This window comes from Cynocephalus volans, chromosome 10, assembly GCF_027409185.1.
Source record: "Cynocephalus volans isolate mCynVol1 chromosome 10, mCynVol1.pri, whole genome shotgun sequence".
Lineage (NCBI taxonomy): Eukaryota > Metazoa > Chordata > Mammalia > Dermoptera > Cynocephalidae > Cynocephalus > Cynocephalus volans.
The window spans coordinates 50,809,892-50,837,372 of record NC_084469.1 but is presented as its reverse complement, the minus strand read 5'-3'; the positions used below and the strand labels follow the sequence as shown (position 1 = coordinate 50,837,372).

The following is a 27,481-nucleotide window of genomic DNA, read 5'->3' as shown; positions in this document are numbered from 1 at the left end:
ATGCTGCTGCTCACACTGAGCTCACCTTCCTGGGGGCCTGGAAACTTTCTCTGAGCAGTTTTTTGTTTTTTTTAAAAGGATGACCGGTAAGGGGGTCTTAACCCTTGACTTGGTGTTGTCAGCACCACGCTCTCCTGCTGAGTTAACCGGACATCCCTACATGGGATCCGAACCTGTGGCCTTGGTATTATCCGCACCACACTCTCCTGAGTGAGCCATGGGCCGGCCCATCTGAGCATTTTTTTAACTGAGAAATTTATCCATGGTCACGTCCATGACTTGGGAAGTCTGGCAGAAAAGGAAAGGCACAGGTGTCCCAGGTTTGCACTTTAAGAAGCATAGGCGTTTGAGGAGAAGTAAACCAGTGAGGACACTGAAAGAGAGGAACCAGGGAAGTGGAAGGAAAACCAATAAAAGGGAAGCCCCGGCGAAGCTAAGGGAGCAGGTGCTCTGCAGGAGAGGGGTTCACCCTGGCCTCCAGGTCTTCCTCTCTGCCACCCTTTCATGTCATCTTCACCTATTCGCTTTGCTCCATCCTACTTTCCGTGATTTGTCTTTGTATCACTTCCTCCGAGCACTCTCAGACTCCTCGCCCCTCTCATCCTCCAGAGTTCTCACCTGGCCCGACTCCAGCCATCGGCCAGCTGAACGCGGCAGGAGGGAAGCACCTAGCCAGCCCTACGGTTTTACCTGAATCGGAGAAATCGCAGACCTCAAACAGGCACAAGGCAATGCCTCTGCATCTCTAGTGTTCTGCATTTCCCCCACCGGCCCTCCGGCTGATGACCAGGTCCCACACTTGCTTGTGTAAAGAGAAGCCATCAGATGGGCACTCCCTTTTCAACAATCCCCCAGCACTGTCGTGCCCCCGCCCCCCAGTCTTCTTCCCTTTCATTGCCCCTTGCCAGATTCTCCAACCCTTGGGGTACATCCCCTCACTCAAGGATTGAGGTTATCGCCTTCCCTTCTTTCCTTCCTTCCTTGCTTTCTTCCTTCCTTCCTCCCTCCCTTCTCTTCTACCTCCTTCCTTCCCCTCGGTTGCTGCTTTTCCCCTCCCTCTCCCGACTGCCCCTTTCCCCGCTTGCCCTCCTCCTCCTCTGCTGCCTCCTCTGCCTCCCCAGGTAATGTTAACAATGCAGCCAAGAGTTGGGAGTGCTGGGGGAGGCTGGCAATTTAGCTAGTTGGTTAGATTGTGGCACTAATAACACCAAGGTCCAGAGGTCCATCCCTGTACCCACCAGCCACGAAAAACAAAGTAAAACAAAAGAGGTGGCAACCACCGGCCTAGGTGAAGTATCTCATTCATGGATTTATTTAATAAATATTTATTTAGCACTTATGCTGTGCTAGGTACTGTGCTAAGGTGCTAGAGTTACAAGCTCCTCCATTTTAAAACAAGCAAACAAGAACCTTTCAGCCCATTGAGGCTTCAAGCCATCGTCTCTCTCCTCCCTTTCACAGCTAAAATTCTCAAGATTTGTCTCTACACACATGGTCCTCATTTGCTCCTTCTCTTAAGCTCCTCAACCCACTGTGATCTGGTCTGGGTTGTGTCCCCAGCACACTTGTGGCACTGCTCATGGGAAAATCATCTGCGGCTTCTTTGATGTGTGACACTCTGTGGGGATGCTTACCTGATTTGACTTCTCTGAAGCAATCACCATCTTCTTCTAAAACCCCTCTCTCTGTCTTAGAGCAATCTCCTCTGCCCTTTGAGATACACTCCTGGTTTTTCTCTGCTCTCCTGGGCTCCTCCATCTTGGTCTCATTTTGGATGGCTCCTCCTCCTCTCACTGCCCTTTAGTGATGGGCTTCCATACAGCTCTAGATCCTTGTCCTTGTCATCCTCTAGGCCACAGTGGCTGGAGGGCTGTGAATGGGGTGGAGTGAATTGTGGCTTTTACTTCCAGTGAGGTAGGAGCCATGGGAACGGTTTTAAGTAGAGAAGAAATTTGATCTAAATTTTATAAAAGGATTTTAATATTCCCCCAGCTCCTTATTTTGAAAATTTTCAAGCCTACAGAAAAGTTGAGATATACAACGAATATCCATATATCCACCTAGATTCACAAATTATTGGCATTTTGCCATATTTGCTTTGTCTTTCTTTCTTTAGATGTATTTCACGTGCTGAATCACTTGGAGCAAGTTGCAGACATAATGACACGTCACCCCTAAATATATCAGCATGTATGTCCTAAAAGTAAAGACGTGCTACATAAAGTAGTCCCTCCTTATCTGCAGTAGATATGTTCCAAGACCCTCAGTGGATGCCTGAAACCGTGGTTAGTACCGAACCCTATGTACACTGTTTTTTTCTATACATACATACCCATGATAAAGTTTAATTTATAAATTAACACAGTAAGAGATTAACAACAACTAATGATGAAATATAACAATCATAACAATATGCCAGCATCACTACTCTTGCACTTTGGGACCATTATTAAGTAAAATACGGGTTACTTGACCACAAACACTGCGATACTGTCATAGTCGATCTGATAATGGGGCACTACTGTAACCATAACATAACCTTTGTCCACCTGAAGAACCAGAGAATTTATCGCTAAGGTAATGATATTATCTAATATATTGTCTATATTGAAATTTCCCTGTTTCCCAGCATTATCTTTTATAACTGTTTTAAAATATATATACATACTGGTTACATATTGCATTTGGCATTCATTTCTCTTTGGTCTACTTTAATCTAAGATGCTCTCCCTGATACCGTTTTTTTTTTTTTGGCTGGGGGAGGGTACTGGAGAGGGGACATTGTCATTTTATGACATTAACATTATGAAGAGCCCAGTTGGTTATCCATGTAGAATGTCCCATAATCTAGATTCGTCTCATTGTTTCCTTATGATTTAATTTGGACTATGCTTTATTTTCAGGAATAACACAGATGTGATGTTTTGTTCTATTCTGTTCATGACATCAGAAGGTGTGTGATGTCAGTTTGCTGTTCCATTGCTTAAGACGCTGTCATTGAAGGTGGTTAAAGTGGTGTTCTTAATATCTATTGCTATGCAACAAACCATCCCCAGCTTAGTAGCTTAAAATGACAATTTATTATGATCTCTCATGGTTCTGGGGTTGGGGATGAGGTCATCTGAAGGCTTCTTCACTAGCATGTAGTGCCTGGGCTGGTCAGATACCTGTCTCTCCACACAGCCTCTCCGTGTGGCTAGCGTGGGCTTCCTCCAAGCACGGCAGACTTGGAGTAGTAGAACTTCTAATACAGTGCCTGACTTTTCCCAGGGTGAATGTTCTGAGACTCCTAGTGGAAGCTGCAAGGCTCCTTATGACCAAGCTTTGGAATTTCCAGGATGCCACTTCTGTCCTATTCTCTTGGTGAAGCAAGTCACTAAGGCCAGCCCAGATCCAAGGGGATGGAAAAGAGACTCTGCCTCTCCGAGGGGAGAAGAGCAAAAAATTTGCAGACATATTTAGGGTACTGGAGGTGGTGACCATTAGCTTTCTCCATTGCAAACATACCTCTTCCCCTTTGCAGCAAGCAGTCTGAGAGATGACACTTTGAGACTGTGTGAGTATCCTGCTCTGCACCAACATGCTCCCAGTGATTTTAGTATCTGATACTGATCCTTGCCTGGAAGTTTTCACTGCAGTTACCATGTCAGAGATGACAACGACCTGGACTCAAATAGTAGAGATGGAGATGGTGAGAGGTGCTTGGATTCTGGACTTAATTGTAATTAAGTCACTTACTGTGTAACTACACTCGTCCCTTGGTATCCCCTGGGGATTGGTTCCAGGACCCGCCTGAGGATACCAAAATCAACAGATGCTCAAGTCCCTGATATAAAATGGCATAGTATTTGCATATAATCTATACACATCCTTCTGTGTACTCTAAATCATCTCTATATTACTTATAATACCTAATACAATACAAATGCTATATAAATAGTTGTTATACTGTATTATTTTAAAATTTGTATTATTTTTTATTGTTGTACTGTTATTATGATTATTTTCTGAATATTTTCTATCTGCAATTGGTTGAATCCAGAGATGCAGAACCCATGGACATGGAGAGCTGACTGCAGTTGTTTAATATATGTCTCCTCTCCTTCTTCCATGAGGGTGGGGGGGCCAAGTTTATTTTGGTCACTGTGTCCCCAACACCTACCAGAGCCTTCCAGTAATAATAAAATAAAAGCAACAGGCACTGTTCTAAGCCCTTCACATTGAGGGAAGAGGATTGCTGCTAAGCCCATTGTACAGATGAGGAAACTGAGGCACAGAAAGGTGACTAACTTGCCCAAGGCACACAGCCAGTAGGTGGCAGAGCCAGTACACAAACCTGGAGGCCTCTTTCCAGAGTACTCTTTCTCACTGTATTCAGGCCTCAGAAGGAAGCCACAATAAATACCTGTTGAAGGAGTTAGTGCTGGGGAGGATAATGCTACAGACCATTTCAGAACCCTCCACTTAAAATCCTCTTGGGGGAATTTCTGGTGGTTTTTTGTTTTGTTTTGTTGTTTTACTGTGACAGTGAATGTTCAAGCCCTTGAAGGATGGATTTTCTGAGCACAAGCAGCATCAGCCTAGCCCTGGTAAGTGGGGTCAATGCACTGATACGGCACATCCTTTCAGGGCACAAGTCTCAAAGATTCTGAAGTACAGCTTCTTCCTTGAAGAAAACAAAACCCACGTGTGTCTTGTATCTGAGGAAACCCAGGATATTCATTTTCCTGAGAATTTATCAAGTAAACAGGATCCAGGTTCACAGTTATCCCTGTTCCTTACCAGAGGTCTCCCTGCATGTTGTCCAGAAAAGAAGAAAGGATGGAACAACGTGATGTGGGCCAAAGCCATCTTAGTGTAGGTAACTTGGGAGGCTGAGGTTGGTGCAGCTCTCTTTTCCACCTGTACCTATCATCTTTTTCTGAATTTCAGCAAGATCAGCGATTTCTCTAAAATTATGCTCAGTGTTCCTTTACTTAAATGATAATATTAGCTCCCAGATAATAAATGGCTCAAGCTCCAAAGTTGTTACTCTTTTGCCATGCAATTCTCCCTTTCTTAGAGCATTAATTCAGCATCGCTAGAAAGGGGATATATTATGTTATTTGCAGCAAGCTGCGATCTGAATCTTAGAATAAGAGTTTAAAGGAAGAGAGGGTAAAGAAAGGGTCAGAGAGAATTCTGGATTTCCTTTGTCATTCAATAAGTACTAAAGTACTAGGTGTTGGGGTGCCCACACTTCTATCTCTGATCTTAGTCTTTCCTTTGTATCAGTTAGCTACAACTGTGTAACAAACCATCCTAAAAATTAATGGCATAACACAACAACCCTTTTTTTTTTTTTTCACATGTATTTGGGTCATCAGGACAGGCCTGCTGATCTGGGCCAGGCTCAGCCAACCTTGGCTGGCCTCACTCATGGATCTGTGGTCCCTGGTAGGTTAAGCAGAGGCTGACTGGTTTAGAATGGCTTCATCTGGATGACTCAGTTCTTCTCTACATTCCTCTCACATCCCTCCAGCAAGCTAGCCCAGGCATGTTCTCATGAGGAAAGCAGAGGAGCAAGAACAAGAAGAGAAATAGACAAAGCCTGAGGCCTTGTCTTAGAGCTGGTACAGTCTCACCTCTGCTGTATTCTACTAGGCAGAGTGAAGCTGGCCCCAGTTCAGGGGATGGAGAAATAGATTCCATCTCTTGATGGGAGGAGCAGCAAAGGGCCTGCCTGTAGGGAGAGGTGGAAAAGGTGGCCATTTTTACAGCCACTCCACCATATCCACATGCAGGGTAGTAGTGACGCTTGCTATTTCTGGTCTCTTTCCCATTCACTAGTGAAAGACAGCTCCGTTGGCCACCGCTGCCTCATCTGCTCAACATTCCTAGTTTCCAACTTTGACCTGTTTCTTGCTGCTTTCTGTGGGTCCCTTTGGCATCTTTTGGGGACTCTCTATCCCATTCCTCTGGACTCTCCACGCCCCTGGTTCCACTTTCACCATTTCAGAGGCTCATGACCCCCTCCTACTTCAGCGTGAGGCCTATTCCAGCTTCTCTGCCTAGTCTTTGCTCCTTCCGGCTCCTGCGAGAAAGCGTTTCTTCTCAAGTGTCACGAGGGTTTGGACCTGGACTCCTGCATTCTCACGCTCCTTCCTGGTCAGTCACCATTCCACCTTTCTGTAGGTCAGTCTTCCCGTCTCCATCCCCACATCTCCATTCTGGTCCAGGCCACCATCACCTCTCACCTAGACCAACAAGGACGATGAAACATAAGGGCAGGGGTTGGGGACGCCCTTGGTTGCAGCGCTGGTTCTGCTGTGTACTAGCTGGGTGGCCACAGGGGAGTGACTTTATTTCTCTGTGCCTCAGCACATCACTGTTCTCACAGCAACCCTAGAGGTTAGTCTCATTTTGCTGGTGAGACAACTGAAGCTCAGAGAGGTTCAGTCATATGCCCAAGGCCACAGTTCCTGAGTAATTGGGCCAAGATTTGAACAGAGCTCAATCTGACTCCTAAGTTTCTTTCCAGTTGTGAGCACCAGCTTTCTCCCTGCTTCCCTCTTATTTCCCCTCCAATCTCTTCTCTCCCCGTATCAGCCAAGGGATGTGAGGAATAGGTAAGGCTGATTAAGTTTTCCCCTTCCTAAAATCCTTTGTTAATTTGGACCCAGGGCAATGATTCTGGATTGAAACATGGACTGGGGAAAACATTGCTATAAAGGACTTTATTGAGACAAACAGATTTGAATTAGTGGATTAAACAATAGTATAATTGTATCAGTGTTATACTTCCTGATTTTGATACTTGTCCTGGGTTTTTGAAGAGAATGTCTTTGTTCTTAGTGGTTCCACGCTGAAGGACTTAGGGATTAAGGGACAGGATGTCTTCAACTGCTTCTCAAATGTTCAGACAAGAATAAAATACAGCAAACGTGGCCAAATGTTATCGACTGGTGAATCAAGAAAGGGAGTTCTTTTCACTCTTCTTGCTAGTTTTCTGTCACTTAAAAATTATTGCTGGTGAAAATCAAAACAACAAAATAATCCTTCATTCCACCCCTAGGTAGATACCTAAGAGAAATGAAAACATATTGTTAACCTAGAAAAAACACACTAGAGAAAACTCTCTCCAAATGTGTTGAGTTTATTCGGGAATAGAAAATAGGATTATAATCCAGAAGGCATACCATGGCAAGCCATGAATGCACTCTGAGAGGGAAGGGCAAGAGAAAACTTCTATTGGCAAAAAAGGGGAGAGGTTCACATAAGCTGCTTGGAAACAGAGTTCATTGGTTTTAGAGGCTCAAAGTCAGATTTGTCATCGGTTCATTGGTTGAGATGCTGTTACTGGGCAGTTTCTTCTCACAGCATTTTATCTGAATTACTGAAGTTTTAAAGAATGTCTAGTGATAAACCTTGTCACAGAAACATGCATGTACAGACAAAGCAGGAGATGCATGAAGGACATGTAAAGGGATTTCTGATGGGGTTTTAAAAGATCCTTGGAAACAGTTCTTATCTCAGACAGGCAAGCATGAGCCCCTCCTTTGTGCCTTTCCGAGCTCTATTTTGTCTGAATCTGACAAAAAGTGATCTCATTAACTTTCACAATATGTTCACACAAAAACCTGTACATGCATGTTCATAGTAGCATTAATCATCATAGCCAAAAAAAGCAGAAACAACCTAAATGCCCATCAATGGATGACTGGATAAACACAATGTGGTAGGTCTATGCAAAGGAATATTATTCAGCCATGAAACAGAACGAAGTAGTGATAAGTTCTACAGCATGGATGAACTTTAAAACATTATGCTGCACGTAAGAAGCTAGATACAAAAGGCCACATGTTAGGCTGGCCAGTTAGCTCGGCTAGAGTGCAATGCTATAACACCAAGGGCAAAGGTTTGGATACCTGTACTGGCCAGCTGCAAAAAAACCCCAAAAAACAAAAGGCCATATATTAGATGAATTTATTTATATAAAATATCCAGAATGGGTAAGTCCATTGAGACAGATTAGTGGTTGCCTAGGAAAGGGGCAGGGGTAGGAGATAGTTAGTGACTGACTGCTAATGGGTACAGGGTTTCTTGTTGAGGTGGTAAAATGTTCTGAAAATACGTAGTGGTTATGGTTGCACAACATTGTGAATATATGAAAAATCACTGAATTACAAACTGTAAAATAGTGAGTTTTATGGTATGTGAATTATATTGCAATTAAAAACCAACTATGGGGCCGGCCTGTGGCTCACTCGGGAGAGTGCGGTGCTGATAACACCAGGGCCACGGGTTCGGATCCTATATAGGGATGGCCGGTTGGCTCACTGGCTGAGCGCGGTGCTGACAACACCAAGTCAAGGGTTAAGATCCCCTTACCGGTCATCTTTTTTTAAAAAAAAAAACCAACTATGATGACAACAGCAAATTCTTTAATGACTGTGTATTGCCTTTGGGGTCAACCCCCAAATACCCAGCATACCAGGCCCCTCCCAGCCAAGCCGCCAACATTCCAGCCACCTGGCCTTCCTTCCTTCTTTCCCTGATGCTGCCACCACTGGGCCTTTGCACCTGCTCTTCCCTTCCACCCTTGTATGACTAACACTATTCATCTTGCAAGTCTTAGCTCACAATTGACTTCCTTTAGGAAGCTCCCCCCAACCTCCAGAGTCTAGGACATTGGTTCTCAAGGTAGTATTTGAGATAATTTTCAGGCAGCTTACATTAATTGTTGTGTGTTTATTTTAATGCATCTTAGCAAAAAAGGTAACGAGCCCATCACACCTATGATTTCATGGTTCTTGTTGCTTAGGATGAACCTAAGGTAATCCACAGGAACTCATTTAAGGGAAAAAAAAGTTGGTTGAAGGAACAAATTAAAGCTAGAGGCAGTAATAAAAGCAATACTCTGCAAAAATTACAAAATAATCCTTTAGGAATAATAAAAGTGTGGAAGCCCAAGGGATGGGGTTACCTCTGCCTGACCTCCCATAGCAGCTACTGGGCTTGTAACTATCACAGGGGAGTGATTTGTTTTATATCTGTCTCCCCATCCTGGGGTATGAGCTCCAAGAGGGCAGGGCTGGGCCGGTCTTGGTCACCACTGTGTCCCCAGCACTACCCTTATAGGAAGGCACATAGCAAGTGCCCAGGACATATGTGTTAAATGAACAGATGCCAAGCTACCACGTTTGGACTTTCCCCTAAGGGCACTGGGGAGCTATAAGAGGAGATTAATCACGGGGAGTGTCAAGGTTGGTCTGTGCTTTAGAAACTTCAGGTCTCTCTCTACTCTGGGCCTGGAAAATACACTCCTTCTGTGATATTGTGAAATATGTATTTGGTTGGCCCTGTTTCCTGGCATACAACTCCTTAAATCTTGGAATCTCCACAGTAATAAATGCTAATGAGTTGACTAGTGGCTGGCAGCCCCTAGGTAGCTTCAAGGTGGGGGCTGCTCACTGAAATCCAAGGCAGGATTAGAGGGTTGGGACTTTCAGCCCTACCTCCCAATATCCAGGGAAGGGAGAGAAGCTCAAGGTTAAGTTGATCACCAATAGCCAATGATTTAATCAATCATGCCTAAATAATGAAACTTCCATAAAAACCCAAAAGGACTGGGTTCTGAAAGCTTCCACTTAAGAGAAAGTGGAGGACCCTGGAGGGTGGTGGACCTGGAGGGTATGGAAGCTCTGCGCCTCTTCCCCCATACCTCACTCTATGCATTTCTTCATTTGCATCCTTTGTAATATCCTTTATAATCAACTGGTAAAAGTAAGTAGATGTTTCCCTGAGTTCTGTGAGCCACTCTAGCAAATTATTCAAGCCCGAGGAGTGGGTGTTGGGAGCCCTTATACATAGCCAGTCGATCAGAAGCACAAGTAGAACAACCTGGGGCTTGGGATTGGCATTGGAAGTGGGGGGCAGTTTTGTGGGACTGAGCCCTCAACCTGCGGGACCTAACACTAACTCCGGGTGGATGGCGTCAGAACTGAATTGAATTAGAGAATTCAATTCACTGCAGAATTGATTGCTTCCTTGCTTGATGTGTGGGGAAAACCACACAGAAGCATGTTGGTGTCAGAAGCATGTTGTGAGAGTATAGAGGGAAAAACTGAATTTGTTTATTCTCAGATCTCCCCACACTACCCTTTCCTATCAAACTCCTGTTCATTCTTCTCCTCTTCCAGGAAGACTTCCAGAACTCCAGTCTGGGTCGGGTGCCTGCTCTGGGCTCCCGCAGCCCCTTGACTCCGCTATCCCAGCCTTGTCCACTCTGGGGACAGGTCTGTAACCCCTACAGACTTGTGATCTTCACGAGGTAGGCCCTAGGGTCTCTCAGTAACCCCCACAGAGAAAGCGCTAAGAAACATTGATTGCACTGAACAGACCTCTCTCTACCTTCATCTCTCCATTCTTGCCCTCTGCCAGCCCCTCCCCAGCTATTTTTGGCTCCTTTTCTTGAATACACTGCCATATGTATTATTTTTTAAATCATATATACTCAACATCTCTACTTTTTCACCACCTTTGTAAAAAAATTATTTAAATTGTGATAAGATACACATAGAATTTACTATTTTAACTATTTTGTGTGTGTGACCGGTAAGGGGATTGCAACCCTTGGCTTGGTGTTACCTGCATGGTGCTCAGCCAGTGAGCACACCGGCCATCCCTGTATAGGATCCGAACCGGCGGCCTCGGCGCTCCCGGCGCCACACTCTCCTGAGTGAGCCACGGGCCGGGCCACCCCCATTTCAACTATTTTACAGTGTACAATTCAGTGGCACTAGTACTTTCCCAGTGCTGTCCAACCACCACTACTATCTAATTCCAGACTTTTTTCATCACTCCAAGAGGAAATCCTGTACCTGTTAAGCAGTTACTCCACAACCTCCCCTCCTCCCAGTCCCCGGCAACCACTAATCTCAATTCTGTCTTTCCTGATTGGCCTATTCTGGACATTTCATATCAATGGAATCATACAATATGTGGCCTTTTGTGTCTGGCTTTTTTCACTCAGCATAACGTTTTCAAGGTTTACCATGTTGTAGCACGTACCAGTACCTCATTCCTTTTTGTGGCTAAATACTATTCCCATTGTATGTATATACCGTATTTCATTTATCCATTTATTTCGTGATGGTCATTTTGGTTGTTTCCAACTTTTGGCTATTGTGAATCGTGTTGCTATGAACATTTGTGTACAAGTTACAGCACGAACACCTGTTTTCGTTTATTTTGAGTATATACCTAGGAGTGGTCATATGGTAATTCTATGTGCAACTTACTGAGGACCCACCAAAAACTTTTCCACAGCAGCTGCACCATTTTACATTTCCACTAGCAGTGAATGAGGGATCTGATTTTTCCACATTCTGGTTAACACTAGTTATTTTTCCCTTTTTTGATTCTGGTCATCCTGGTGGTTGCGAAGTGGTATCTCATTGTGGTTTTGACTTGCATTTCCCTAATGACTAAAAACTTGGGACATCTTTTCATGTGCTTGTTGGCCATTTTATCACCGGTATCCTTTGGGAAGCTAACCTCAGTCCCCACCACCTCACTGAACCAACATTTCCATGTTCAACAATCCAGTAGTTTATCTTAATTCTCATTCTCTCTCTCTCTCTCTCAGCAACTTTGGGCATCTTCCTCCCTCTCCAGTCATTCTTGGTCTTCTTCTTCCTTTTCTGAAGAGAAATGTGGGAACTTAGGCCAGTTATTTAACTTTTCTGTGCCTCAATTTCTTCATCTGTGAAATGAAGATGATAGTTTCTATTTAAAGACTGTTATGAAGATTCAATGACCTAATGTATATAAAGGGCTTGGAAGTGTTTCTGGAACACAGTAAGTACCAGATAAGTGTTTAATGGGGAGAGGGGTAGGAGGGCCAAGAGCAAAACTTGCTTTGTGAAAGGTACTTAAAAAAGTTAAAACATTTTCCCTGGTGTAAAATTTTAGGAAAAACCATCAGAAATTCTTTTATTTTATTTTTGAAATTAAAAAAAAAGATTTATTCTTCGACACATATTGAGTATGCATATTTATGGGGTACAATGTTATATTTCAGTACATGTATACAATGCCTGATGATCAAATCAAAGTAATTAGCATATTCATCATCGCAAAAATTTATCATTTCTTTGTGATGAGAACACTTGAACTCCTCTCTTCTAGCCATCTTTGGAATTTCTTTTATTAAAAAACAAAACAAACTCTCTGCTGCAGAAAGTAGATATGAAATTCCTCACCTTCATTAAGAATCTGCCTCTGGAGCTTTTAAAACAATACATCAAAAGAAAAGTTTTCAGGTAGGAGTGTAATGTGGTAGTTAAGAGTATGAATTTTGCAGCAGGACTGCCTGGGTTCCAACCCCTGTGGTGCCTGATACTGACAATTTTGTAACCTCTCTGTGACTCAGTTTCCACACCTGTAAAGCAAAGATGACATTAGCACCTCCTACCTGCTAGGTGTGTTGGGGGATTCAGTGAGTGAATCCATGTAGGTGGCCAGCAGGCCGACTCTGCTAAGCCTTATTTATAACTACATCTTCTTGTGGCGGGGCAAATTTTCACCTTAGTCATGGGTGACTTTCACAGCCATCTACACAGTGTTTTACAAGCCCTGTAGGAAACTCATAGTGGGGGGAGGGGGTGTCCTTACAAGTGAGATATGTAACAGACCAAAAATCCTGACAGTCTCATTGGCGGCAGGCAGTCGTCTCATTCCGTCCTCGAGAGATCTCCGGGAACAGAGAGTAATAATAAAAGTCAAAGCCCGGCCAACTCCTGCCTCTGCCGGTCGCGTTGACCGGCAGAGGCCGGCTTCCCTTCTTAAAGGGGCCTCTCCTCGTTGTGACTCTTTCCTATGGGGGCCTGGCGCGTTTCTCCTCCCCGTCCCCCAAGCATCGCCAAGTAAGTGCCCCCTCCTGCACAGTTGGAATGTTAAATCCCACACTGATTACTGAGAGAAACAAATAAATAAGCCACTCTGTTTGTTGGGTCTGGGTATCCATCTGGTGTTGCATGAGTAATAATGCCCATAAATGAAGAAACTCTGTCCCAGCGTGTCCCCAGCCCCTTACACCACTGCGGGGCGTCCGTGGCCTCTATAGCCAAGTCAAGAGTTTTCTTAGGGGCAGGAAGCAGCAAGGCACTTGGATGCAAAGGTAGAGTTTACAGAACTTAATTTTTAAAATTTGCATTTTGTGTATTTCTTTGAATAGATGATACAAAGTTAAAACTTTACAGAAGGGGCCGGCCCGTGGCTCACTCGGGAGAGTGTGGTGCTGATAACACCAAGGCCCCGGGTTCGGATCCCATATAGGGATGGCCAGTTGGCTCATTGGGTGAGCATGGTGCTGACAACACCAAGTCAAGGGTTAAGATCCCCTTACCTTTGTAAAGTTTTGTTTGTTTGTTTGTTTGTTTAAAAGATGACGGGTAAGGGGATCTTAACCCTTGACTTGGTGTTTTCAGCACCTCGCTCTCCCATGTGAGCGAACCGGCCATCCCTATGTAGGGATCCGAACCTTGGCCTTGGTGTTATCAGCACCTCATTCTCCCAAGTGAGCCACGAGCCGGTCCCTATAAAATAGCTTGTATTTTTTCACCCCCACCTTTTAAATTTTTGTACATTGTGCTCCCTTATTTGCTTTTCCCCCTTGTCTTGAGACATAGCTCGTTCCGTGTCAGTTCACATACCACTTCCTCATTTTACGGCTACTTCTGGTCCCATTGTGGGCCAGACCACAGTTTATTTAATATAGAGTCCCCCATCACTGGACAACCAGATTGTTTCCTGTCTTTTTGGTTTCCTTTGCGCATTTTTACGAAAACAAACAAAAACCATGCTACTTACCCCCACCCCTTTATTAGCGTTTATCAAAAAACGGGCCCCCCTACCTACCCTCCCACCGCAGCATCCTCCGAGGGTACCCCTATTTCTAGGGTCGCAGTGCTATGGGCGGCGCGTCCCACGGAGGCCCCACCTCCCCGAAGCTGTCAGGCGTCGGCCCGGGCCCTCTGGAGCCCCGCCCCGCGGCCCGCCCTCAGTCGGCTCAATTCAAATGCAGCCAATGGCAGCGTGTAAACAAACCCGGGCCCCGCCCCCTGATGAATAATCATCCCAGCCGGCCCTAGGCCCATTTAAACGGGCGAGGAACTGAGGGCGGGACGGAGCCGTGGTCCCACCCTATGCTTGGGCCAATAAGCGGCCAGACTCCGCCCTCCGCACTTGCCGCGCTGAGGACCCGAGGCCGGGCTGGGCTCGCGTCTGCCTGATTTAGTCATGGCTCGTGGGCCAGCAGGGCAGGGAGCTGGGGCAGCGCACTCCGCTGTATCAGCCGCATATAAAGGGCGCGGTCAGAGGGCAAAGATCGCCCGAGAATCAATACCTTCTGATTCCCCTCTCCTTCTGCCGCCCGAAGGCTAAAATCTGGATCCCGGAAAGGTCTTTGATGGAAACTTTCTCCGCTCATCCCCATTTAACGAAACCTGGACGGGCCGCAGGGGTGTTTTAGATTTGGGCAAGGCTTTTCGGTCGTTTCTCCGTGTTACTGAAGTGTTGCATACAAACGGAAAAATGCACGTGTCGTGTGTGCTGCTCGACTGAAAACTAAAACTAACTGTGGTACCAGCATCAGCCTCCCAGATACAGAAACAACTTAGGTTAGCAAAGTTTTCAACTTTACAGCCGCGGGGGGGCGGGGGAGGACCCGCGAAAGGGATTGTTTGGACTTAAAGAAGCACAAACCACTTGTTTAAAAAAAAAAGAAAAACCACACCTTTCTGTAGAGAGATGTCGATCAGGCCTGACATTGAACAGGGTCGTGCTGAGTAGGAGCTGGGCTGTTGGGCGGTTGAGGTGCAGGGCTCAGGTAGGGATGAAGGGAATTAGGACCTGGTTGGGAGAGCTTGGGGAAAGAGCTGGAAATGTGAGTGGGCTCGATGTAGGACAGGGCATTAGAGAAGGGGGTTTCCTGTCGATTTCAGGAAACTATTTTTTTTCCAGCTGCACCTTTATAATTAAAACTATCCATTAAACGTTGAGGTGAGGGGCCCAGAAATCCAAGCACATGTTGGGACCATGGGATTATATCAACCCCAAATTCAATGTCTAGGGCCATGACTAGTGTTGAGTGGTTTCAGGGGCCTATAGGAGAAGCCATTTGCTTCGCAGCAATCTCTTTTGGACCCTTTATTCATTTAGCAAACATTTGTGAGGTGTTCTTCACCTGCCCCATCTTGTGTCAGAAGAGAGGAAATATAGTTACCCTGATGGGATTAAGTCCCACACTGTCATACAAGGACCCTGTGCCAGGAGCCCAGCTGAACAAAGGGCTGCAACATTTTTGCTGGTGGAGAAAGAGTAGGTGTGTTTTCTCTAGTCCTAATTTTCTCACATCTCTATACTGCTTTGTCCCTGTCCCACAAGAGCCTCAATGTCCAGTGTCCCGGTTCATCCTGTCATAAAGTCTGGACTCTGGGGACAGACAGACCTGGGCTTGCATCTCCTGGCTGTGTGACCTTGACGTAGTTCCTTACCATCTCTGAACCTCAGTTTCTTCTTCACAAAATGGGAACAAGGGTAGAATTGAGGTTTAAATGAGAACCAGAGCCTGGCTCAAGGGTTTATTATTACAGTTGTCTGAGAGTTTATCAGAGCTGGAAGTTACAAGTACCTGCAGGGTTAATGATATGCATGTGCCTACCTGTTCAGGGAGGTAAACAGATGTCTGCAACTTACTTTGAAACACGTCAAAAAATAAGATAGATTTGGCGGATGGATAAATGCAGATATGTGATAAAGCCAATGTCAAATCTAGGTGGTTAGTATTTAGGTGTTCACTATAATATTTCTTCTGCCTTTCCATGTTTGAAAATTTCCATAATAAAACGTTTGGAGCTGGGGACAGATTTTAGTTTCTGATTACACACTTCCATTGAACATAGGAGAAAATGAGGAGCTGGAGAAGTGACTTGCCCTTGGTTTATCTAGTGACTCAGGGATAGAACGCCTGGGTGTGTTGGATTAGTCCCCACCCTGCTTGGGTAGCCCTGGGGCTAGTCACTAAACCTGTCTGGGTCTCTGCCCTCTTTTTTTTTTTTTTCTTTTGGTGGCTGGCCAGTACAGAGATCAAAACTTGGACCGTGGTGTTATAACACCATGCTCTAACCAACTGAGCTAACTGGCCAGCCCTCCTAACTCAATTCCTAACCTGGGACTCACAACTTGCATCTAATTTTCAAAGGGAGAGGGTATGTCACCCCCAAAGGACAGCAGGTCTCTTTCCATCTGGGCCCACATTGACCCTGACACTGGCCTTTGGCCATCTCTTTTGCTGCCCCTGACCATAGGGCATTTTTCTGAACTTGCCCACTGTTTCTAGAGCAGTGTGGACAACACCCATCAACTCTGAAGCTTGGACAAGTTAACAAGGATGATAGGAGCCAGAGCAGAAAAGATGGAAGTTTGATCTCCCAGGACTTTGTCAGCCATGGTTAGGTTTGGGGCTGGTCTTTTGCTGGTTTCCTCCACACCCAGCCAGGCCCATTCCAAGTGGCAGGGCATCAAGTCCATCTCTCTAAAACGTGAGGAGTGTGCCTGGGGTGGGTTTGGCAAACATTTCTTGAGCACTTACTAAGTGCTGGGCACCATTCTGGAGGTGGGGGGATATACCACAATGTACCAAAGAAACCTGGGACCTGCCAAAGAGGGCATGACTGAGGGGGGAAACTGAGGCTGAGAAGCTTATTTGCTTACTTGCTCATTGTGTCTGTGTTGCCTAATAGGCTGTGAGCTGTGTGGGAGGCAGGAACCAGGGTGGTCTTGGTCATCATTGTATCCTTGGAACACATTAGATATTCAAAAATATTTCTTGTATGAATAAATAAACTCAAAGTCACCCCGATGCGTCAAGCCTGCTAACCTTGAGCCAGTCAGCCCCCAGCTTCTGGCAGTTATGACAGATACACAAGTGCTGCCCACTTCAGGTCCCACAGATGAGGGAGTGTTGTACAGTGAAGTCTTCGGACAAGCGTTGGTTCCCACTTCCTGGTTGCATGACCTTGGGTAAAACACTTCCTCTCTTGGAGTCAATTTAATTTTCTACTCTGTAAGATAGTAGTAACTAAAGGTCTCTAGATGGGGATAACTAAAAGTCTCTCCCTTGCGGGCAGCTCAGATTAGAAACATTGAGCTCATCACCCAATTAACACTCAAGGTGTAGCATAAACAAGGGCGGCAAATGGATGTGTATAGTTGGGAAGGGACAGACTACACAAAAATAGAGTCTAAGTGTGTATATTGCTGTTTCCCAGAGGGGTCCATATACCTCCAGTAGACCATGAATGACTACCGTGTAAGTTATAGATCTACTGCTCTCATGTTTGGGGCAGTCCATGTGTTCACATTGACAGTTTTCTTTTTACATAATAATCATCAATAATAGTAACAGCCAGCACTTACCTGGCACTTCCTGTCAGGTGCTGCTCTCCCTTTCTCATTTCCTTCTAATGACCCAGTGAAGTGGGGACTATTATTATCAGCATTTTAGAGATGAGGAAATGGAGGCACAGAAAAGTTATGTAATTTGCCCAAAGTCACACAGCAAGAAGTGGCAGAGATGGGATATGAACAAAAGGCTGGCTGGCTTGAATCAGAATCCTTAACTTCTGTGGTCTCTCAAAATTATATTTTTAAAAAAGACAGAAAGAAAAAATATATCTGCGTAAGTAATATTATGGATATTATCTCCAAGAGACTAGCATAAATGCTAATGATTAAAGAACACAGATACGAGCATGTTTCAATCACTCATTTATTCAACACACACTTATTGGACACCTACTGTGTGCACGAGTTTTTCTAGGGTACTGGGAAGACAGGAGAATAAGAGACCAGAATATAAGTCCCCCTGGCCTGTGTGCCCCGGGAGGGCAGGCCCGGGCAGTCTGGGTCCCCCCAGGAACCCCTAGCACGACGCAGGGCACACAGTGGGCGCTCACCAAGCATTCTCTGAGTGAACGTATGAACCTAAGTGTCCCGCCGGCAAAGCGTTCAAGGCTTGATGGGCCGGAAACGGACCCGACACCACCGAGGAGTCCTGGGGCTTCTGGGAATCCCATCAGCGCAGTCCGAGAGGCCCGGAGGAGGCCCTGAGGTAGGATCTACCGGCGTCCCCGGCGCCGCCGCGGCTCAGCAAAGACAGGCTGGGGTGAGTGATTCAGCCACGCCCGGGGTCTCGGCCTGTCGCCCCGAAGTGCCTGCTGCCTTTCACCCTTTCGGCTCCGACTCCGGCTTCCTGCGCAGTGCCACCTCCGGGGGACTGCTCTCCTTCCATCCTCGACTACCGCTATCTTTTCGAACCTTGGCCGCTCCCCATGAGCGCGTCCACCCGCCGGGCGACTGTCCCCCACCTCGGAGGCTCGCCCGGGGCGCACGGCGACCCCTCCCCAGTGGGGCGGGGTGCTGGGGGTCTAGGGGGGCGAACCCTTTTAGCTTCACCCCTACCCCACTCGGAGTACAGCTCGAGGTAGTCGACAGACTGCGCTGGAGCCTCGGCAAGCGCGCCCCCAAACCCCCGGACTGGGACTGGGGGAGGGGGCGGCGCTGGTGCGGAGGGCATCCTCCCCGGGCGTCAGCAGCCTCCGATTCGCTCCCGGGCCCGCCGCTCGGCCCGGCCCGGCCAGGGCTGGTTCGCCGAGGTGCTGGGCGGGGCCTCCCCAAGCCCATCCCTCGGCGAGGGCGGAGGGACGAGGAGGAGGAGGAAGAGGAGGGGGGGCGGAACACAAAACCTGCAAGATTTTTTTTTTTCTTTTGCATTTAATTAAAAAAAAAAATTTTTTTTTTTTTGCACACCCGAGGGGCGCTCCCCGGAGCGGGCGCGGGCCCGGGGCGCGCGGGCCACGGCGCGGGGCGGCGGCAGGGGCCCGGCGGCGGCTGCCGAGCGGCCGCCATGCGATCAGGCAGTGCGCTGACCGGCCCGGCCGGTCGGCCCCTTCTGGGTCCTCCCTGTGCAGCCCGTGCGGGGCCGTCTCGGAGACCCCGCGCCGACGGCTGCTCAAACATCAGGGTGAGTTTCTCACAATGTAGCAATTTCTCTTTAAATCTCTTAACTCTCTCTACCTGCGAGTCGGGGCTGTGACAGGGCGCAAAAGCGAGGGGGGAGTGGGGGTTGGCGGCGAGGGTGTGTGTGGGGGGAGCTGGAGCCGCGGCCGAACCCACCCCCCCGACACTCACACAGCCCCCCAGCCGGGGCGCAGCACCCGCTGCCTCCCTTTTTTTTTTTGCTCGGCGCCCACCACCACCGGCACCCCCCCCACCCCGCGTCTCTCTCACCATCACCGCCGCCCCGATCCTGCGGGGATCCCCCCCTCCGGTTTCCCTGCCCAAACCCAGTGCCCGGTGCCTTCCCGGCCCTCCCGCCGGCTGCCGGGGATACAATGGAGCGGCGGAAAAACGAGACCTAACGTTCCACGGGGGGAGGGGCGAGGAGACCTCCCCCCCGGCCTCGAGGCCCCCTCCCCTCGCCTTGCTCCCCGCCTTTCGGGGAAAGACGAGGGCAGTGGTGTGGCGGGTGGTGATTTCCCGGACGGAGGCGGCGAGTCTTCATCTCCCTCTCTCGCCCGTCCCCTGCGCCCCCTCCCCAAATCCCTCTCTGGGGTGTCGGGGAGAAACCAGGTCTCAGGCAATCAGGGGAGGGATGGATGGGGAAGAAGACTACCAGGTCTCCCCCTCGCCACCGCCCCTAAACAATGAAAGGAGCTGACTTGGCCCCCACCCCCAGCGGTGAAAGGACTTGACCCCTTGCTCCGGCCCCGCACCCCAGCTGGCTAGTCCTGGAGGGGGCCGTTGCGGGGGGAGGGCGAGGGCGTAGGTGAGCCTTACTCCTGTCACCTCCCGAGATCTGGGGCGGCCCCCCATCTCCACCCCCTCGGTCTGGGAATGGGAGGCACCAGGCCCAGCCCGGGCACCGCGCTCGGGTGGTGACCTTTAGACAAAGGCAACACTTTCCCTGGGGTGAGCTCGGACTAGCTGGGCCCGCGGCCTCCCCGGGCCCCTGCTGAAGGCGGCCAGGCCGCGGGCACCGGGAGGGAGGGATGGTGGAGGAGGGAGGAGGGATAGAGCCATCTGGTTTTCCCATCCCTGGCTGCCCCTCGGCTGCTTCTCCGACTCCTGTCACGAGCGCCCGCGGGGACAAGGGACCAGGGGCTGCTCAGGCTTTGGTCCGCCGCCAGCCGAAGAACCGGGTGGAGAACCGGGCGAGGAGACGCGGGAGGGCTCGGGCGCCAGCGGTGATTTGAAGGCACCTTGGCTTCCGCCTCTCCGCGCCCCTTTGTTTTGCTTTGTGGTTCTGAGCAGCTGAACTTCCCGGGAGGTGGGGTCAGAGGCCGCCCTGTCAGCTCTCGGAGTTGGGGGGGGCGGGGAGGTCCGGGTGACAGGTCCCAGTCTTCTGGTGTCCCCAGCCTGTGGGCTGCAGCCTGTGCCCAGCCCCATGTCCATCATCCCCTTTTGCCACCCCCCGCCCCCCTGCCCCTCCCCCTGCCCCTCCCCCCGGTATAATAAAAATCCGGGGATGTATTGAGTGTGTGCATTTTCCTTACACCTCCTTTCAGAAGGCACTTGTCAGGGAAACTGAATAAACACCCAAGACTCCAAAACCTGAGATTTGTGATAAGCTCTCTGTGCTTTCAACCTCTGGGGTGATGGGAAAGCAAGGGAGATGGACAGCTCAGGAACCACTGCCTCCCATGCACCAGTGGGACTTCAGTGGGACTTAAGACACGTTTACCTCCCCTGCCTTCCCCATACCTTCCCCCTCCAATCCGGAAATAATAATATCTCCCTACCCTGGAAGCATTATGAATTGGCTGCTGCTAAGTGCGTTACACACTGGCCACAAGCTGAGGAGGAAGTAGGGACAGTTGTTATTCCCATTTTCTAGACAGCTTAATGGAGGGAGGCTCAGAGAGGTTAAGTGGCTTGCCCAGGGTCACACAGCCCAGGGCCACACAGAGCTCCAATTTGTTACCACCTGGAGTTTCTCCAGCTCATCTCAGAACTATTAGGCTCTTTTGTCCCTTTCTTTGGTACTTTGTCTTGTTGACTTTAGTTGGTCTAGGTCTCAAATATAGATAATACCTGGAAGGAGCGGCCAGATTTTTTCTCTGAGAACTGGTTTTGGGAAGGGGTAAGGAGGATCTGGAAGCTGGCTGAGGGTTAGAAGTGTGTGAATCAGGGGAGGAGGAACCCCCGCCTGGCTGGGTGGGGTATGGGGTGGGGTATGGGGTGGGGGGGTGCTGTGAGCTGGCCCCACTGTCATCCTCCCCTTTCTCCACCTGAGTAGGGACTTCGCCCACCTTGCTGCTGTTTAGCTTCGATGGGGGAGAAGCTAAAGTGTTTGAGACTGTTGTTGTCATTGTTGTTCCTGTTCCTCTGCCCTGTGACCCACCGTGGCACTCTGATGTAGCTGGCAGAGAACTTCCCTGCCCATTCTTCCCTTGGCCTTGGTCTCAGACCTACTGTTCCGCTCTGTAACCTTAGGCAGGTCATTGAACTCACTAGTCCTCAGTTTCCACATCTGAAAATGGGGATAATTTTAGTTCCTTTAACTGACCTCCAGATGGTGAAAATAGTATCCAAAGGTGTTATTTACATTTATCATTCAGCAGACAGGATATGGAGTGCATGTAGGCATGGGGAAAGAATGCTGGGCATTTAAGGGTGAGTACCAAAAGGCTTTGCCCCAGAAAAATTCCCTGTGGGGGGAAGGCAGAGTGTAAATAAACAATTCCACTTCAGGGCCGAGCCCGTGGCGCACTCGGTAGAGTGCGTAGCGCGGCAACGCTCCCGCCGCGGGTTCGGATCCTATATAGGAATGACTGGTGCACTCACTGGCTGAGTGCCGGTCACGAAAAAACGACAAAAAAAAAAAAAAAAAAAAACAACAACAACAACAAAAAAACAATTCCACTTCAGTGACATTCCGTCTTTGAGCTCTGGGGACTGGGACCCCACTCCTTCAGCACTTATTGGTACTGGATAAACATCATAGTGCTGTGAGCTGAGGGAGAAAGCCCAGCTCCCCCAGTAAAGAAGGTACTATACAGGTGATCTTGCCATTTTACAGATGAGGAAACTGAGGCCAGGGGAAGTGACATTTTTTTTTTTTAAAGATGACTGGTAAGGGGATTTTAACCCTTGACTTGGTGTTGTCAGCACCACGCTCTCCCAAGTGAGCCACGGGCCAGCCCTGGGGGGAAATGTCTTCTGTGGCTGAAATAGGCTCTATGTTTGTCAAGGTTGACAGTGCCTCCTAGGGTCTCTGATCTCAGGGGCTTTGAGAGGGCCCCTGCTCCCCCTAGCCACCATCCTCTCCTTGATACGCAATATCTTCCTTGGTGAGATGACAGGCATAAGTCATAATGATTCTTGGGAGTGGCGGCAGGAGGAGAGGGTCTGTAGAAAATACACATCTCTCAAGATTGAGAGTCTCCTGAAAATAGGTATTGTTCTTTTGGTGAGGGAGGTGGGAGAAGCCTGAGTAAGGCCCCAGAGGGGCACTTATGTGCTTTGCCCCTCTCTCTGCTGACTTCCTTCCCAGTGGCCTCTGGGGCCTTCCCCAACCTTCCCTCAGGATGTGGAGGGTCTGCAGAAAGGCTGTGGAAGTACGAGTGGGTCAGTGCCATGTCCTGGGACCATTGGCAGGTGGGGAGAGAGGAGGTCCTGGAGTGTATGTGTGTGTGTGTGTGTGTGTGGGGGGGGGTTACGCAGGTTCCTGGGGGCCACCTTTTAGCTCTAGGTCCAGCCATCAGCCCAGTTCCCCCACCAGCCTTCCCAGCGCCGCCCGCCACCCCCTCACCCCCGGCTGCCTTGACTGGTCTCAAGAATGCAGAGGGCTACTGGTGGGGGGAAGTTAATTGGAAACAGGAAAACATGGCATTCCTTTCTAGCCGGCCTGGGCTTGGAAAGCAGTGAGGGGCTGCAGGGGCTGCAGTTTCTTCTCTCCTGCCCTCCCGGGGAGAGGAGTGGGGGACATGGTTATCTTGTCCTGCTCTTTTTGGATCTTCTCCCCCTGCCAGGCACCCTTACTCTAAATGAGAACAGCAACAGTCACCCGAGCAGAATGAATTGTTTCCCTCTCCACCCCCCTTATTCACCCCTTCACATCCCTCTCTTTTTTGGTGCCATCTTTTGCCTGAGTTAGCTCCCTGGTGGGGTACTCTTTATGCCTCACCAGAGACTCATGGGAATTGGTTGAATGGTCCCCAGGGATTCCCTCCTGGTTCCTTCCCTAGCATTCTCTCCTGCCTGGAGTACCACCATTAGAGTTTTTTCCCAGTTGACTGAAGCCTTTGTGTCTCAGTGACATGCAAGTTCCCCTGATGGAGAGGGAGGGTTTTCTCAGGCAGTTCTAGTTTGGTGACAATTAGTTTTGTGTATGAGTGTATGTATTCATGGAGGGGGTGGCTGTTGGCAGGGGAAGCAGAGAGTGCCTTTGTTTCTTTTATTGTTCCCAATTAAACTTCCTTAGGGCCTACTGTGTGCCAGGGCCCTGGGGATCAGTTATGATATTGGGATCCAGTCCAAGAAGAGGAAGAGAGAAGTGTTGGATTAGCTGTTGTGGGATTTGATTAATTCTTTCTGGGTGGTCTAAGAATGCTCCAAGGAGGGAACAACTTTCTCTCTCTCTTTGCTTCTCTTGTTTTTTTTTTTTTCTAAGTGATACATGCACATGGGACAAATTCAAAACACCAAAGATAATAAGTCACCCCTCCCTCCACCTAGCTGTCTTTCCCAGGGGAGCTCCTCCATTCTGATGTTGTGTGCATGCACATTTATATACATGTGTATGTCTTTATTTTACACAGGTGGCAGTACATTCTTCCTGTTGTTCTGTGTGTTGCTTTTTTTTACTGTGTCTCCCTGGGCAGCCCTACATGTAGGTAGGTCTTTCTCCATCTTTTTCTTGGCTACGTGGTACTCTGCTGTGTGGGCGAATCCTCATTTACTATAATGGACATGGAGTTGTTTCCAAACGTTTCTGTGTGCAGAGTGGGAAGGCATATGTCCTGGGAAATGGGTATGCCTGGGGAATGGACTCTTGGAAGGGGGATTGCCAGAACAGGGGCCTGAGATTTGTCTTTTGATAGTTCTTAGGAGGTACCTTTGATGCCTCTCAAAGAAAGTTGTTCTCCCTCCCTGTTCAAACTCATCCAACCTGTCTGCCAGGCTGCGTCTCTAGGCCATGGGTGTCTTTGCCTCTGGGGACCTCCCTGCCTCTTCCTCCTGCCCAGGGCCTGCATTGTGTGCTTGCCACTTGATGTGGAGGTCAGGAGCATGGTCGCTGGAACCCAGCCATTGGTTCAAATCCTGGCTCTGCCACTTGCTGGCCGAATGACTGTGAGCAAGGGACTTGCTAGCTCTGGGCCTTGGTTTCCTCCTCTCTTAAATGGGTTCATCTCAGTACCTACTTTATAAGGTTGTGTGAGGGTTAAATAACAGCCTTGTCAGTCATTATTGGTGTTATCTGTCATTCTTAGGCAGCTCTTTCTCCTGGGGTCCTTTTCAACCCAGCTGGTCCCTAACTCCCTGATCAACAGGCATGGGATGGAATGCTGGCTTTTCCACTTAATTTCATCGTGACCCTGGACAAGTGTTCCCTTTTCTGGTCTCAGTATCCTTGTCTATAAAACAGGCGCATGGTACTCCCCTGTAGGGTATACTGTGAGGGTTGGACAAAGCAATGCTCTCCCAAGCCAGGCATGCAGTAGGTTTTCAGGAGCTAGCAAATGATGTTGCTCTTATTTTCGCTATGATTACTGTTCTCCCAGGGGACCCATGCTAGGTCCTTCACTCTGAAAGTTCCCCATTGTCTTCCTGAAAGGCACATGAGGAACAATTTTGGCATTCTAAACTGCACAGCAGCAGAGAGTATGCAGCAGGCTGCTCTGGCATCAGGCACAGGCAGGGCTTCTCTACTCTGTGCCTCAGTTTTCTCAGCTAGAAAATGGGCATGAGATTAGACCCATGTCAGGCATGGTCACAGATGTTCAGTGCTTAACAAAATGTTTGGCACATAGCAAGTGCTCAAAAGATGTTACTGGCTGTGATTATAATTAAGTAGCACAGTCTCCCATGGGATCAGATACCCAAGTCCCTATTGCTTTCCCCCAGAACCCTGGGCAATCAGTGTTGGCATTTTTAATGGAGAGCAACATTCAAGGCAATCAGATAGTCTTTGGGACTCAGTTTCCTCTTCTGTAAGAGAACTTCTCTCATTGGGACCTTGTGAAACTTAAATGAGTAATGATGTGGAAAACTTTTAGAATAGGGCCTGGCTCGAAAGAGTGTTCAGTGAAGATTCGCTTTGTTTATTATTATTGCTTTAACTTTTTATTATGAAATTTTTACAGCGTCCACCAAGAGTTGAGAGAATAGCATAACCACCCTCGTATAACTGTCACCAGCTTCTGTAATTTTCTGCTGATCTTCAATTTTTATCTGTTAAGCCCTCCTCCACCCCACAATGGAATATTTTTAAGCAAATTCTAGAAATATTATTTCAACCATGTTTTTATTGTTATTAATGGTGTTGTTATTTCTGGAATCCAGAATCTGTTTCACCACCCTGAGAGACTGTCCTGTTCTGTGAAGGCGTTGTCATTAAGCCCATCTTACAGATTGGGGAAACTGAGGCAGCCTGGAGCAGGCTTTGGCCAGGTTGTCCTTTCTCTGTGTTCCCCTCTTTGGAACCTTGGTGAATTCCCTATCTTGGCCATACCAGGCCTTGCACCCTGGGGGCTGTTTCTGATTGCACAGGTTTGGGGGTTCACTCCTGGATGCATGCAGTGTGGGTTCTGCTCTTCTGTGCATGAGTTCTGCTGTTCTGTGTGGAAATCATACCCACAAAGGGGGAATTGGAGAAGTGGGGCCAGTGGCAGGGGGATGGATCAATGGATGACCCTGGAGGTGAGAGGTGAGCAGTAACTGGGTCACATGCCTGGGTTCGAATGCTATATCTGCCCTTTCTTGACTTGGTGGCAGGTTATTTCCCTTCTTTAAGCCCAGGGTAGAGAACTGAAGTATGGGAACAATAATAGATGCTTCTTTCAAGAACCTTACTATTAAATAACGTCTTGCATGGAAAAGTGTTTTGTAAATGCCTGGCACAGAGCTAAATGCTCAGCACACTGTAGCAGTCATTGTTAGTGTTGTTAGTTACTGCTTCTGTGTGTGCTCCCAAGGTGGGGGACAAAGATGCTCTTTCTAGGGTTTAAGAAGGTCAGAGGGCCAAAGGAAGGGTTGATGCCCCTGGAGCTCCCCAGCCAGACTCAGCTGCCTTCATTTTTTCCCCTTGCCCACCCTATCCTCCCACACTTTCCCTTCTTCTTTTTTTTTTTTTTTTTGGTGGCTGACTGATAAGGGGATCCGAACACTTGACCTTGGTCTTACAACACCACACTCTAACCAGCTGAGCTAACTGGCCAGCCCCTCACACTCTCCCTTCTAAGTGCTTCCTGTGCTTAGAGGAGGCTGCTGACTTCTGAATGACCTCCTTCCAGCCTCTTTTTTCCCCTGTGTCCCAGCCTGGTAGTCTAGTGAGCCGAGTGAACGAGAATGTCTGTCTGAGGCTGTGGACCCCGATTAATGACTACTGGGACCCTTGAGGGATCCCCTGGTGGCCTCTGAAGCCTCTTGTCCACTGCGTGATGTGGAGCAGGCAGCTGCCCACTGCTCCTGCCTCACAGGGTGGTTGTGTCAATTCGCTGGACCTCTCTCTTGCCCTTCACTCGGCATGCATGCCTTCTCACCTATCCTCGAGCACCCAGCCCCCAGCTTAGATGAGGGGGGTCTTAAGGGGAGAGTTCATAGCTCTTTAGTGTCTCATGCTGGGCTCCCCTCAGCTTAATTAGCACTTGCTGCACTGGCCTGATTTCTCTCCCTAGAATATGCCCAATTACCTCCTACTTTTATGTGCACATTCCCCTTTCGTGGAAAGTTTTACGTATATATATTATTTTTCTCCCAATCGTTTCTCATTGAGTTATAATTTAGATACAATAAAATGCACAATTTAAGCATGCCTTTGAATGAGTCCTGACAAACATGCGCACCTGGGTAACTCACACCCCTATCAAGATTACAGCCTGTTCACATCACCCTTGAAAATTTCCCTTGTGCCCCTTCCCAGTCAACACCCTTCCCCAGAAGCTATCCCTGACCTGCTCTGTCATTGTGGATCAGCATTGCCTATTCTAGAATTTCACAGATGTGGAATCCTACTGTGCATGATCCTTTGGGTTGAGCATCTTTGGCTCAGCATCATTCTTTTGAGATTCAGCCTTATTGTTGTGTGTATCAGGAGTGCCTTCCTTCCTTCATGAACTTCTCTCTCCTTCCACCCCTCTATCTTAGCACTCCTCCCCTGGGAATCCTTCCCAGACCCTCAACCCCCTTGTCTAGACAGGGTCTCCCAGTTCAC

At 48.3% G+C, this 27,481-nt stretch overlaps 1 protein-coding gene across 1 annotated transcript in view; it reads left to right on the top strand.

Annotated features, from left to right (window-relative positions):
- The first annotated feature begins 18,981 nt into the window (after window positions 1-18,981).
- BICRA (BRD4 interacting chromatin remodeling complex associated protein) overlaps window positions 18,982-27,481 on the top strand; it is an 82,858-nt gene continuing 74,358 nt past the window's right edge. Inside the window, exon 1 of the mRNA XM_063112319.1 lies at window positions 18,982-19,069. The gene's annotated coding sequence lies outside the window, so the exon portion shown is untranslated. The remainder of the gene's footprint in view (window positions 19,070-27,481) is intronic.